Source organism: Durio zibethinus, chromosome 20, assembly GCF_047325235.1.
Source record: "Durio zibethinus cultivar Kanyao isolate XHJ-2024 chromosome 20, ASM4732523v1, whole genome shotgun sequence".
Taxonomy (NCBI): Eukaryota; Viridiplantae; Streptophyta; class Magnoliopsida; order Malvales; family Malvaceae; genus Durio; species Durio zibethinus.
The window spans coordinates 17,810,155-17,824,732 of record NC_143181.1 but is presented as its reverse complement, the minus strand read 5'-3'; positions in this window follow the sequence as shown (position 1 = coordinate 17,824,732).

Here is a 14,578-nt window from a genome sequence, read left to right as displayed (position 1 = left end):
AGGACCGGTAGTAGGATCGACAACACGTAGAAGGGGACCGGGGTGATCATCGGATTACGCATTATGTCTCTCTGGCCGGCCTCTCCGATCGGTTGAGCGCCCGCACGCTCGTTTTGTGGGTTGACCAAGGCATACGAAGTTCATCCCCAATTTAAGAATACAGAGTTCATTCCTGGTCTAAGATCAAACCAGACCGAGGGTTACGGCAGCAGGATCGACAGTACGTAGGATACCGGGCTAATCCCCGGCTTGCGCATTCTGCCTCTTCGTCTGGCTGAGCGCCCGCACGCCCATTTTTTGGGTTGGCTTAGGCATAGGGAGTTCATTCCATGTCTAAGCCCCAGTCGGATCGAGGGTTGTCGCAGCAAGACCGAACGCACGTAGAGGGGGACCGGGTCGATCCCCGATTTACGCATTATGCCTCTTTGTCGGCTCAGTGCCCGCACGTTCATTTTGTGGGTTGATTTATGCATATGGAGTTCATTCCCAGTCTAAGATCAGACCAAACGAAGGGTTGCCACAGCAAGATCGACAGCATGCAGGGGGGACTGGGCCAATCCTTGACTTGCGCATTCTGCCTCCGACCGCCCACACGCTCGTTTCGTGGGTTGGCTTAGGCATACGGAGTTCATTCCATGTCTAAGCATACGGAGTTTATTCCCAGTCTAAGATTTTGAGCCACAGTGCAGATGTTGGGCTTAGGCATGTGCTGGTGCCACATTTTTTTCGCCCGGGGCACCATCATTGGAGCATCATCGGAGAGCCTAACCGGTGGCGTTGGGGGTTTTAACGATTGGGGGGGCCGGGGGGTCTGCGCACATGATGTACAATGGGTGCTAGTACTGGGCCCTTATATTGGCCCCCTATCACTCATCAAACCTCAAGAACTCACACCCCCTTACAGAGCATTTGAGATTTTATAGGTTTACTGGCAGTAGCCATTAAAGTGTTGGATATGGGGACACTTTTTTCAAACGGTCACAAAATCTTCTCCACTTCGAGTTTTTGGCTGAATTGTTTTGTGTATGCCAACAAAAATACGAGGATCACCTCTACCAAATTTGGGGACAAAAATCTTTCTAAAAAAATTTTAAAAAATCCTGAACCACAAAAAGTTTTGAAAATCGTGAAAAATAGAAAACGGGTCGTCTTGCCACGAAACTTCACATGAATGCTTAGGGGACCATTGTATGAATTTACAATTCATAAAAATGGCATTGGCATGGCAGAAATATGAAGATGTGCTTGAACCCACCTACCACCCGTTTGATCCCCGGCTTCTGCATCCCGCCTCTCTGGTTGGCTGAGCGTCCGCACGCTCGTTTCATGGGTTAACTTAGGCATACGGAGTTCATCCCCAGTCTAAGCATACGAAGTTCATTCCTAGTCTAAGATCAGACCGAACCGAGGGTTGTGACAGTAGGATTGACAGCACGTAAGGGGACCGGGCCGATCCCCGGCTTGCGTATTCTGCCTTTTCGACACACTGAGCACCCGCACGCCGGTTTCGTGGATGGCTTAGGCATAGGGAGTTCATTCCATGTCTAAGCCACATTCGGATCGAGGGTTGTGGCAGCAGGATCGGCAGCATGTAGAGGGGGACTGGGTTATCCTCGGCTTGCGCATTATGCCTCTTCGGTCTGCTCAAGGCCCGTACACTCATTTTGTGGGTTGACTTAGGCATACGGAGTTCATTCCCAGTCTAAGATCAGACCGGATCAAGGGTTGCGGTAGTAGGATCGACAGCACGTAAGGGGGACTGGGCTGGTCCCCGACTTGCCCATTCTGCCTCTCCGATTTCCTAAGCGCCTACACTCTCATTTCGTGGGTTAGCTTAGGCATACGTAGTTCATTCCATGTCTAAGCATACGGAGTTCATTCTAAGTCTAAGTTCAGATCGGACCGAGGGTTGCAGTAGCAGGACGAGCAGTATCATCAGCAACACGTAGGGGGGGTCGGGCCAATCCTCGGCTTACGCATTCTACCTCTCCCACCGACTGAGCGCCTGCACACTCTTTTCATGGGTTGGCTTAGGCATACGGAGTTCATTCCATGTCTAAGCCCCAGCTAGACCGAGGGTTATGGCAGTAGGACCAGTAGTGGGATCGATAGCTCGCAGAGGGGGATCGGGTTGATCCATGGCTTGTGCAGTATGCCTCTTCGGTCGGCCTCTCCGGTTGGCTGAGCGTAATCTGCCTCTCCGGTCGACTTAGCACCCGCACGCTCGTTTCGTGAGTTGACTTATGCATATGGAGTTCATTCCCAGTCTAAGATCAAACCGGATCAAGGGTTGTGATAGCAGGATCGACAGCATGCAGGGGGGATCGAGCCGATCACCAGCTTGCGCATTCTGCCTCTCTGGCCAGCTGAGCGCCCGTACGCTCGTTTTGTGGGTTGGCTTAAGCTTACGGAGTTCATTCCATGTCTAAGCATACGAAGTTCATTCCCAGTCTAAGATTTTGAGCCACGGTGCACATGCTGGGCTCAAGCATGTGTTGGTGCCGCATTTTTTTTGCCCGCGGCACAATGGCCGAAGCATCGTCGAAGAGCCTAACCGGCGGCATTGGGGTTTCCAATGATTGAGGGGCCGGGGGTGTCGCACATGATGTGCGATGGGTGCTGGTACTTTTCCCTTATATTGGCCCCCTATCCTCAACAAACCTCGAGAACTCACACCCCCTTAAAGAGCATTTGAGATTTTATAGGTTTTCTGTCAGTAGCCATTAAAGTGTCTGAAATGGGGACAGATTTTCAAACAGTCAAAAAATCTTCTCCACTTTGAGTTTTTAGCTAAATTTTTTTGTGCATTCCAACAAAAGTACAAGGATCATCTCTACAAAATTTGGGGACAAAAATCTTTCTAAAAAAAATTTAAAAAATCTTGAACCGTAAAAAGTTTCAAAAATCATGAAAAATAGAAAACAGGTCGTCTTGCCACGAAACTTCACATGGAGGCTTCAGGGGCCATTGCATGAATTTACAAGCCATAAAAATGGCATTGGCATGGCAGAAATATGAAGATGTGCTTGAACCCACCTACCACCCGTTCGATCCCCAGCTTACGCATCCTGCCTCTTTGGTCGGCTAAGCGCCCGCACGCTCGTTTCGTGGGTTGACTTAGGCATACGAAGTTCTTCCCCAATCTAAGCATACGGAGTTCATTCCCAATCTAAGATCAGATCGGATCGAGGGTTGTGACAGCAGGATTAGCAGCATGCAGGGGGTACCGGGCTGATCCCCGGCTTATGCATTCTGCCTCTCCGGCTGACTGAGCGCCCGCACGCCCGTTTTGTGGGTTGGCTTAGGCATAGGGAGTTCATTCCATGTCTAAGCCCCAACCGAACCAAGGATTGTGGTAGCAGGACCGGTAGCACGCAAAGGGGGATCGGGTCGATCCCTGGCTTGCACATTATGCCTCCCCGATCGGGTCAGCACCCGGATGCTCGTTTCATCGGTTGACTTAGGCATATGGAGTTCATTCCTAGTCTAAGATCGGACCGAACTGAGGGTTGCGATAGCAGGATCGATAGCACGCAGGGGGGATCAGGCCGATCCCTGGCTTGCGCATTCTGGCTCTTCGATCGGTTGAGCGCTCGCACGTACGCTCATTTTATGGGTTGGCTTAGGTACACAGAGTTCATTCCACGTGTAAACATACAGAGTTCATTCCCAGTCTATGATCCGATCGGACCGAGGGTTGTAGCAGCAGGATCGATAGCACGTAGGGGGGATCGGATCGATCCTTGGCTTACGTATTCTGCCTCTCTGGTCGTTGAGTGCCCGCACGCTCGTTTCGTGGGTTGGCTTAGCCATACGGAGTTCATTCCATGTCTAAGCCCCAACCGGACTGAGGGTTGTGGTAGCAGGATAGGCAACGGGATCGACAGCACGTAGAGGGAGACCGGGCTGATCCTCGACTTGCGTATTATGCCTCTTCGACCGACCTCTCCGACCGACTGAGCGCCCGCACGCTCGTTTCATGGGTTGACTTAGGCATATGGAGTTCATCGCCAGTCTAAGCATACGGAGTTCATTCCCAGTCTAGGATCGAACCAAATCGAGGGTTGCGATAGCAGGATCGATAGCACGCAGGGGGGATCGGGTCAATCCCCGACTTACGCATTCTGCCTCTCTGATCGGCTAAATGTCCGCACGTCCGTTTCGTGGGTTGGCTTAGGCATAGGGAGTTTATTCCATGTCTAAGCCCCAGCCGGATCGAGGGTTGTGGTAGCTGGACCAGCAGCACGCAGAGAGGGACCGGGCTGATCCCTACCTTGCGCATTATGCCTCTTCGACCGACTCAGTGCTCGCACACTTGTTTCGTGGGTTGACTTATGCATATGGAGTTCTTTCCCAGTCTAAGATCGGATCGGACCGAGGGTTGTGGTAGCAAGATTGATAGCATGCAGGGGGGACCGGGTCGATTCGCGACTTACGAATTTTGCCTCTCTGGCTGGCTGAGCGCCTGCACACTCATTTTATGGGTTGGCTTAGGCATACGGACTTCATTCCATGTCTAAGCATATGGAGTTCATTCCCAATCTAAGATTTTGAGCCACGGTGCACATGCTGGGCGCGGGCATGTGCTGGTACCATATTTTTTTAGCTTGGGGCACCATCGTCAGAGCATCGTCAGAGTGTTACCAGAAAGCCTAACCGGCAGCATTGGGGGGGCTGAGGGGTGTGCGCACATAATGTGCGATGGGTGCTGGTACTTGGCCCTTATATTGGCCCCTTATCCCTCATCAAACCTTAAGAACTCACACCCCCTTAAAGAGCATTTGAGATTTTATAGGTTTGCTACCAGTAGCCATTAAAGTGTCTGAAATGGGGACACTTTTTTCAAACGGTCACAAAATCTTCTCCACGTCTAGTTTTTAGCTGAATTTTTTTGTGCATGCCAACAAAAATACAAGGATCACCTCTACCAAATTTTGGGATAAAACTCTTTCTAAAAAAATTTTAAGAAATCCCAAACCACAAAAAGTTTCAAAAATCATGAAAAATAGAAAACGGGTCGTCTTGCCACGAAACTTCACATGAAGGCTTAGGGGACCATTGTATGAATTTACAAGCCATAAAAATGGCATTGAAATGGCAGAAATATGAAGATGTGCTTGAACCCACCTACCACCCGTTCGATCCTCGGCTTGCGCATCCTGCCTCTCTGGTCAGCTGAGCATCTGCATGCTCCTTTCGTGGGTTGACTTAGGCATACGGAGTTTATCCCCAGCTTAAGCATACAGAGTTCATTCCTAGTCTAAGATCGGATCGGTCTGAGGGTTGCGATAGGAGGATCGACAGCATGCAAGGGGGACCGAGCCAATCCCTGGCTTGCGTATTCTGCCTCTCTGGTCGGCTGAGCCCCCGCACGCCCGTTTCGTGGGTTCGCTTAGGCATAGGGAGTTCATTCCATGTCTAAGCCCCAGTCGGACTGAGGGTTGTGGCAACGGGATCGACAGCACACGGAGGGGGACAAGGCCAATCCCCGGCTTGCACATTATGCCTCTCCGGTTTGCTCAACGCCTGCATGCTCATTTCATGGGTTGACTTAGGCATACGGAGTTCATTCACGATCTAAGATCGAATCGAACTGAGGGTTGCGATAGCAGGATCGACAGCACATAGGGGGGACGGCGCTGATCCTCGACTTACGCATTCTGCCTCTCCGATCGACTGATCACCCGCACGCACGCTCGTTTCATGGGTTGGCTAAGGCATACGGAGTTCATTCCATGTCTAAGCATACGGAGTTCATTCCCAGTCTAAGATGGGATCAGACCGAGGGTTGCAGTAGCAGGACCAGCACTAGGATCAGTAGCACGCAGAGGGACTGTGTCAATCCCCATCTTGCGCATTCTACATTTCCAGCTGGCTGAGCACCCGCACGCTCGTTTCATGGGTTGACTTAGGCATACAAAGTTCATTCCATGTCTAAGCCCCAGCCGGACTGAGGGTTGTGGCAGCAAGACCGGCAGCAGGATCGACAGCATGCAGAGGGGGACCGGGCTGATCCTCGGTTTACGCATTATGCCTCTCCGACTAGCTGAGCGCCTGCACGCTCGTTTAATGGGTTGACTTAGGCATACGGAGTTCATCCCTAGTCTAAGCATACAAAGTTCATTCCCAGTCTAAGATCGGATCGGATCGAGGGTTGCGGTAGCAGGATCGATAGCACGCAGGTGGGACCGGGCTGATCCCCGGCTTGAGCATTTTGCCTCTCTGGTTGGCTGAGCACCCGCACGCCCGTTTCGTGGGTTGGCTTAGGCATAGGGAGTTCATTCCATGTCTAAGCCCCAACCGAAACGAGGGTTGTGGCAGCGAGACCGGTAGCACGCAGAGGGGGACTGGGCTGATCGCTGGCTTGTGCACTATGCCTCTTTGGTTGGCTCAGCACCTGCACACTCGTTTCATGGGTTGACTTATGCATACGGAGTTCATTCATATTCTAAGATCAAACCAGACTGAGGGTTGCGAAAGCAGGATCGACAGCACGTAGGGGTGACCAGGTCGATCCCCGGCTTGCACATTCTGCCTTTCCGGTCGGCTAATCGCCCGAACGCTCGTTTCATGGGTTGACTTAGGCATACGGAGTTCATCCTGAGTCTAAGCATACGAAATTCATTCCCAGTCTAAGATCAGACCAGACCGAGGGTTGCGACAGTAGGATCGACAGCACGCAGGGGGATCGGGCCGATCCTCGGCTTGCGCATTCTACCTCTCTTATCGACTGAGTGCCTGCATGCCCATTTCATGGGTTGGCTTAGGCATAGGGAGTCCATTCCATGTCTAAGCCCCAGCCAGATCGAGGGTTGTGGCAGCGGGATTGGCAACACACAGAGGGGGACTGGGCTGATCCCCAGTTTACGTATTATGCCTGTTCGGTTGGCTCAGCGCCCGCACGCTCATTTCGTGGGTTGACTTATGCATATGGAGTTCATTCCCAATCTAAGATCAAACCGGACCGAGGGTTGTGGTAGTAAGATCGACAGCACGTCGGGGGGATCAGATCGATCCTCGACTTACGCATTCTACCTCTCTGGCCGACTGAGCGCCCGCACGCTCGTTTCGTGGGTTGGCTTAGGCATACGGAGTTCATTCCATGTCTAAGCATACAGAGTTCATTCCCAGTCTAAGATCAGACCGGATCGAGGGTTGTGGCAGTAGAACCAGCAGTAGGATCAGCAGCACGCAGGGGGACCGAGTCGATCCCCAGCTTACGCATTCTGCCTTTCCGATCGGCTGAGCACCACACGCTCATTTTATGGGTTGGCTTAGGTATATAGAGTTCATTCCATGTCTAAGCCCCAGTCAGACCGAGGGTTATGGCAGTAGGACTGGCAGCGAGATCGGCAGCATGTAGAGGGGGACCAGGCTGATCCCCAACTTACGCATTATGCCTCTCCGATTGGCCTTTCCAGTTGGCTGAGCGCCCGTACGCTCATTTTGTGGGTTGACTTAGGCATCCGGAGTTCATCCCCAGTCCAACCATACGGAGTTCATTCCCAGTCTAAAATTAGACCGGATCGAGGGTTACGATAGTAGGATCGGCAGTAGGATCGGTAGCAAGCAAGGGGGATCGGGCCGATCCCCGGCTTGTGCATTTTGCCTCTCTAACCGGCTGAGGGCTTGCATGCCTATTTCGTGGGTTGGCTTCATAGGGAGTTCATTCCATGTCTAAGCCCCAGCCAGACCGAGGTTTGTGGTAGCGAGACCGACGGCACGTAGAGGGGGACCGAGCCGATCCTCGGCTTGCATATAATGCCTCTTCGACTGGCTCAACGCCTGCACGCTTGTTTTGTGGGTTGGCTTAGGCATACAGAGTTCATTCTATGTCTAAGCATATGAAGTTCATTCCCAGTCTAAGATTTTGAGCCACGGTGCACATGCTGGGCTCGAGCATGTGCTGCTGCCACATTTTTTTTGCCCGGGGCACCATCGCTAGAGAGCCTAACCGATGGCATTGGGGGTTCCAACGATTGGGGGGATCGGGGGGGTGTGCGCACATGATGTGCGATGGGTGCTGGTACTTGTGTCACGGGCTCCGACCTTAAACTCAGAAACAGTGCGACCTTAGGCTTGGAATCTCCTCCTTTATGCCTAAGTCAGCCTAAAACACAAGCGTACGGGCACTAGAACAACGAAAAGGGCTGATTACGCAAGTTAAAGAGAAACAAAATAAGAAGGTAGAATTCTGGAAATGCTCTTATTTTCGCTAAAACGAAAGTGTTTGATGGTGTACAAATGAGGGAAGAGCAACCTTCTATTTATAGTTGAGGCTCCAGCTTACACTTAATGGTAATATCCCTAGAATAAAGGCTAAAATCATGGGATTATACAGATTACAATCAATCAGGATGCTAACTCCTGATTTTCAGTGTCAACCAAATTTGCCAGGATGCTACTGATCCTACCTACTTCTAGAAGCTTCTTTTGCATGTCCAGCACCTTGGGCCCTTCTGGATGTGGTGCGGGCAGCTTGTATGCTAGGCCGTGGTCTCACGGGTTGGCCTATAAGTTGGGCGGGCGTTCTGAACTCATTTACTAGGCTTTGCACGTAGATACCAGCTAGTACGCCTGGTCTACGGGCCTCAACCTCTGGCTCACCTGCTGGTGTGCCTGATGTGCCTGGCGCACTCGCCCAAGGTGTGACATTCTCGCCCACCTGATTACATAATGGTTCATTGTGTCTTCTGCATGGTACTGCCTGATCTGGTCCTCGAACTACCATAAGTCATCTGCTGGTTCCCAGCTCCCCTCACTGTCTGGAAGTCCCTTCCAGCGCACCAAGTACTCTTGTCTTGGCTGATAGTTCTTCTGTCTCACCTCCCGGTCAGCTATGATGCTGTGGACCTCCTTTTCATATAAGGCCCTTGCTCCCAATGGGGCACGCTTTAACTCTGCCCGTCCTGGATCTCCCTCATCCTCATAGAACGGCTTGAGCATGCTCACATGGAACACCGGGTGTACCCTGGGCTTAGATGGCATATCCAGCTTGTAGGCAACTTTGCCTACCCTCTTGACTACTCAAAAAGGCCCCTCATACCTTCGGATTAGGCCTTTGTGTAGCCCTCTATGGCGCACAATGGGATACAGCTTCACCAACACTAAGTCTCTAACTTGGAACTGCACGTCCTGCCTATTTTGGTCTGCCCATTTCTTCAACCTCTTGGCCGCCTTGTGTAGACAAACTCTGGCCAAGTCAGTTTGCTCCTACCATGCCTTGGCAAACTTGTATAATGCTGGATTCGGCCCTGTATAACCTACAGCAATCGAACCGGGTGTTAGTGGTTGTTACCCTGTCATAACCTCAAATGGGCTCTGGTTCATTGCCTCGTTCCTTTGCAAGTTATAGGAAAACTATGTAATATCTAACAGCTTTGGCCAGTCCCTTTATGTGGCACTCACATAGTGCCTGAGGTAGACCTCCAATAGTCCATTCACTCGTTCTGTCTGCCCATCAATCAGTGGATGCATGCTAGTGGAAAAGTTCAAGTCTGACCCCAACAGCTTGGACAACTTAGTCTAGAACCTGCCCGTGAAACGCCCGTCCCGATCACTAACAATGGTCATCGGTACTCCCTAGTACTAAACCATGTTCTTCAGGAACAATTGAGCTACCTCCTCGACTGGGCACTCCTTGGTTACTGGAATGAAGATTCCATACTTGGAAAACCTATCCACCACTACCATGATGCTTCCAAACCCTTCTGCTTTGGGTAGACCAACTATAAAGTCTAGAGAAACACTCTTCCATGGTCGCTCTGGCACTGGCTATGGCTCCAAGAGACTGCCTAGTTTCTTGAGCTCCATCTTGTCCTATTGGCACACAAGACAAGTCTTCACATAGGCCTCCACATCATCCCTCATGTACGGTGAGTAGTATCGGTCCTTGATCAGCACTAAGGTACGGCTCACTCCGGGGTGTCCAGCCCACCTTGAATCATGGCATTCTTGCAAAACTTTCTTACGAAGCTTCTCATGCTACGACATAAATAGTCTACTACCCCTGGTGTACAGTAAGTGATCCTGTAACTAAAAGCACCTAGTTTTACATTGCTGGGCATACTCTATCAAAGCCTTGGCTGTAGGATCATGCGTAAGTCCCTCCTTGATGTACAGCACCAGTGACCCCTCTGGTTGCCTAATGGCAGCAAGGTTAGCCTTTCTGCTCAGGGTGTCTTCCACTAGGTTCGCCCACCTCGACTTGTACTCCATCTAGAAATCAAATTCTGCAAGAAAATCTTGCCATCTCGCCTGTTTGGGGGATAGCTTCTTCTGCGTCTGGAAGTAGCTGGTCACCACATTGTCTGTCCTAACCACGAACCTCGACCCTAACAGGTAATGGTGCCAAGTGCGTAAGCAGTGCACCACTACAGTCATCTCCTTCTCTTGGACCGTGTACTTGCACTCAGTCTCGTTCAGCTTCCTGCTCTCGAACGCGACTGGACATCCCTCCTACATCAACACGCCCTCTATGGTAAAGTCTGATGCATCCGTATGCACCTCATACGACTTGGCATGGTCTGGCAAGGCCAAGACTGGCTCCTCGGTCACAGCCCACTTCAACCTATCAAAGGCTTCCTGGCACCCTGCGCTCCACTCCCATGCTTTCCCTTTCTTGAGCAAATCAGTCAATGGCGTGGCTATTGCTGAGTGACCTTTGATGAAGCGCCTGTAGTAGTTGACCAGTCCAAGGAACGATCTCAACTCAGTGACCTTGGCTAGTGGTTGCCACTCCAAGATGGCGTGTATCTTGCCTTCATCCATGCGTATCCTGCCACCTCCCACTATGTGGCCAAGGAACGGGATCTCCTGTTGGGCGAATGAGCACTTCTTCCTCTTGACAAACAGCTTGTGCACCTGCAACACCTCAAACACCTGTCTCAAGTGGTCTACATGCTCTCCCAAAATCTGGCTATAGATCATAATGTCATCCAAATAAACCACAACAAACCGATCAAGGAATGACTGAAGTACCTGGTTCATAAGGGTGCAGAATGTTGCCGGGGTGTTCGTGAGTCCGAAAGGCATCACCAAGAACTCATACGAACCATACCAAATGACACATGCTATCTTTGGTTCATCTCCCTTCGTGATCCTGACTTGATAGTAGCCTGACCTCAAATCTAGCTTGGTGAACCACCTGCGCTCTCAAGTTGATCGAACAAGTCTGTAATGAGTGGGATGGGGTACTTGTTCTTGATGGTTAGCTTGTTCAAAGCCTGGTAGTCTATACACAGCCATAACAACCCATCATGCTTGCGCTGAAATAGAACCGGTGCACTATAAGGTGCCTTTGATGGCCTAATGAAGCCTGCATCAACTAACTCTTTAAGTCGCTTCCTTAACTCCTTCAAATCTAGTGGAGACATTCGGTAAGGGGCTCTAGCTGGTGGCTTGGCCTCAGACACCAGCTCAATCTTGTGGTCCACCTCCCTCTTAGGTGGTAGCTTTCTAGGTAGCTTTGCGAGCATCACATCACTAAAGGTCTTCAGCACCTTTAGCACCTCCAAGGGTGACTCGATCTCCTTCTCCCTTGGCTCATCATATTTCAGGGCTGCCAAGAAGGTGTCTTCTTATCTGCTTACCGCCTTGGTAAATTGGATGGCTGACACCACCCATGACCCAACTACAGACCCTCTCCTCGATGGCACTAGGCATTGGCACCGTGCATCCTTGCCTTTCCAGTCTCCAAACTGCAACTCCACTCCCCGTGCTACTCCAATGGCTGAAACTTCCTTGGAGTTCATCGTTTTGATGGTACCAGTCCCTTTCTGCACTTTTAGTCTGAGCTTCTAGGCTCTATCACCTAAAATAAAAAGATGTGAGGTACCTATGTCCACCAGTGTGCTCACCTTCTGACCCGCAACCATCAGATCCGTAAATATCAAGCCCTTTGGCTTGCGGCTCCCCTTACTCTGGACAGCATTGAGCACCAACGACCCAAGCTGTGCTACCCCTGACTCTGGCTTCTCATCAGACTCCTTGTCTACAGTAGCTAGCTTGCCCTTCCGCAGGTAATTGAACATTATGTGGCTCCCTCCACATAGGTAGCATGCTAGGGGCTCTCGGTCCCCCTTTGCTTTCCACTTGCCTGCTGGTGGCTCCTCTAGCCATCCTTCGTTGAACGATCTCGATCTCTATCCTTGGACTCCCGGTCACGATCCTTCCCTTTGGACTGCTTCTTTTGGTCCCTATCGTCCCTGGCCTTACCCTTGGGTTTGATAGACTCAAACTTGTTCAGAGGTTTGAACTCTATCAAGGCCTCGGCAGTAGTCATGGCTTTAGCCAAGTCATAAACTCCTCTCCTTTGTAGCTCATGATTTACCCATAGCTTCAGCCCATCCATGAAAGCAAATAAGGTGTCTTTCTCACCTAGAGCCGAGATCTGTAGCATCAGTTCAGAGAATTTCTGGACATACTCCCTTATGTCCCCTTGCTGACTCAACCTGCACAACTTTGCCTGTGCCTCATCATCGGCATACTTTAGGTAAAATTGTTCTTTGAACTCCTTTTGGAACTCCACCTAGGTTCCAATCTTGGTGCTCCCATGCCTGACATCATCACACCTGCGCCTCTACCACAATAAGGCTACATCAGTGAGATACAAGCAACGGTGCTTACCTTTATTGCCTTGTCTTGCATGCCCATGGCTTAGAAGTACTGCTCCATACCCCAAAGGTAGTTATCTACTTCCTTGGCTGCCCTAGTCCCCTTGAACTCCTTAGCCTTAGGGATATTCAATCTGGACTTGGACACTCCAGCGAACATGCCATTCCCAATGGCAGTCTTGCAAGCAACGAGCTCACTGGTAAGCTCCTCCATCCACTGGCGCATGGCCTCCATGCCATCGTGCAAGGTCAGCACTTCAGCCTCCAAGGTCTGATTCTTTTGGGTGAACACATCCAAGCTTTTGTTGAGAGCAGCTTGCAGCTCACTTTGGATCTCCTCCCCCAAGGAGTCTAGCGATGCAATGTGAGTCTCTACCCCTTCAAGCTTCTCCCCCATGTCGCCCATGGTCACCTCCACCTTGGCCAACCTACCGTCCATGGTAGACCAGATATCTCTAGAACTGGCTTTCCTCCTTTTTCCATGCCCATGCTCCTGGGCCTCTGGTTGTTGGTTAGCAGCGTCACTTTGGGATGCCATCTCCTCTAACCTGCACAACACAAACACACAGAATCGAACTTGCTTTGATACCAACTATCACGGGCTCCAGCCTTAGACTCAAAAACCGTGCGACCTTAGGCTTGGAATCTCTCTTTTATGCCTAAGTCAGCCTAAAACACAAGCGTACGGGCACTAGAACAATAGGAAGGGCTGATTACGCAAGTTAAAGAGAAATAGGATAAGAAGGCAGAATTTTGGAAATGCTCTTGTATTCACTGAAACAGAAGTGTTTGATGGTGTACAAATGAGGGAGAAGCAGCCTCTATTTATAGTTGAGGCTCCAACTTACACTTAATGGCAATATCCCTAGAATAAAGGCTAAAATCATGGGATTATACAGATTAAATCAATCAGGATGCTAACTCCTGATTTTCAAGGTCAACCAAATCTACCAGGATGCTGCTACTGATCCTGCCTACTTCCAAAAGCTTCCCTTGTGTGTCCAGCACCTTGGGCCCTTCTGGATGTGGTACGGGCAGCTTGTATGCCAGGCCTTGGTCTCACAGGCTGGCCTGTAAGTTGGGCGGGCGTTCTGAACTTGTTTGCTAGGCTTTGCGCGCAGATACCCTCCAGTACGCCTGGTTTGTGGGCCTCAACCTCTGGCTCACCTATTGGTGCACCTGATGTGCTTGGCATGCCCACCCAGGGCGTGACACTTGGCCCTTATATTGGCCCCCTATCCCTCATCAAACCTCGAGAACTCACACCCCCTTAAAAAACATTTCAAACGGTCACAAAATCTTTTCCACTTCGAGTTTTTAGCTGAATTTTTTTATTCATGCCAACAAAAATGCAAGGATCACCTCTACCAAATTTGGGGACAAAAGTCTTTCTAAAAAAATTTTAAAAAATCTTGAACCGCAAAATGTTTTGAAAATCATGAAAAATAGAAAATGGGTCGTCTTGCCATGAAACTTCACATGAAGGCTTAGGGGACCATTGTATGAATTTACAAGCCATAAAAATAGCATTGGCATGACAGAAATATGAAGATGTGCTTGAACCTACCTACCACCCGTTCAATCCCCAGCTTGCGCATCCTGCCTCTTTGGTCAACTGAGTGCCCTCACGCTCGTTTCGTGGGTTGACTTAGGCATACGGAGTTCATCCCCAGTCTGAGCATACAGAGTTCATTCCCAATCTAAGATCGGACCGGACTGAGGGTTGCGGCAACAGGATCGCAGCACGTTAGAGGGGATCCGGCCAATCCTCGGCTTGCACATTCGACCTCCACGGCTGGCTGAGCGCCCGTACGCCTGTTTCGTGGGTTGGCTTAGGTATAGGGAGTTCATTCCATGTCTAAGCCCTAGCCAGACCGAAGGTTGTGGCAGTGGGACCGATAGCACGTAGAGGGGGATCGGGCCGATCCCAGGCTTGCGCATGATGCCTCTCCGGTCGGCTTAGC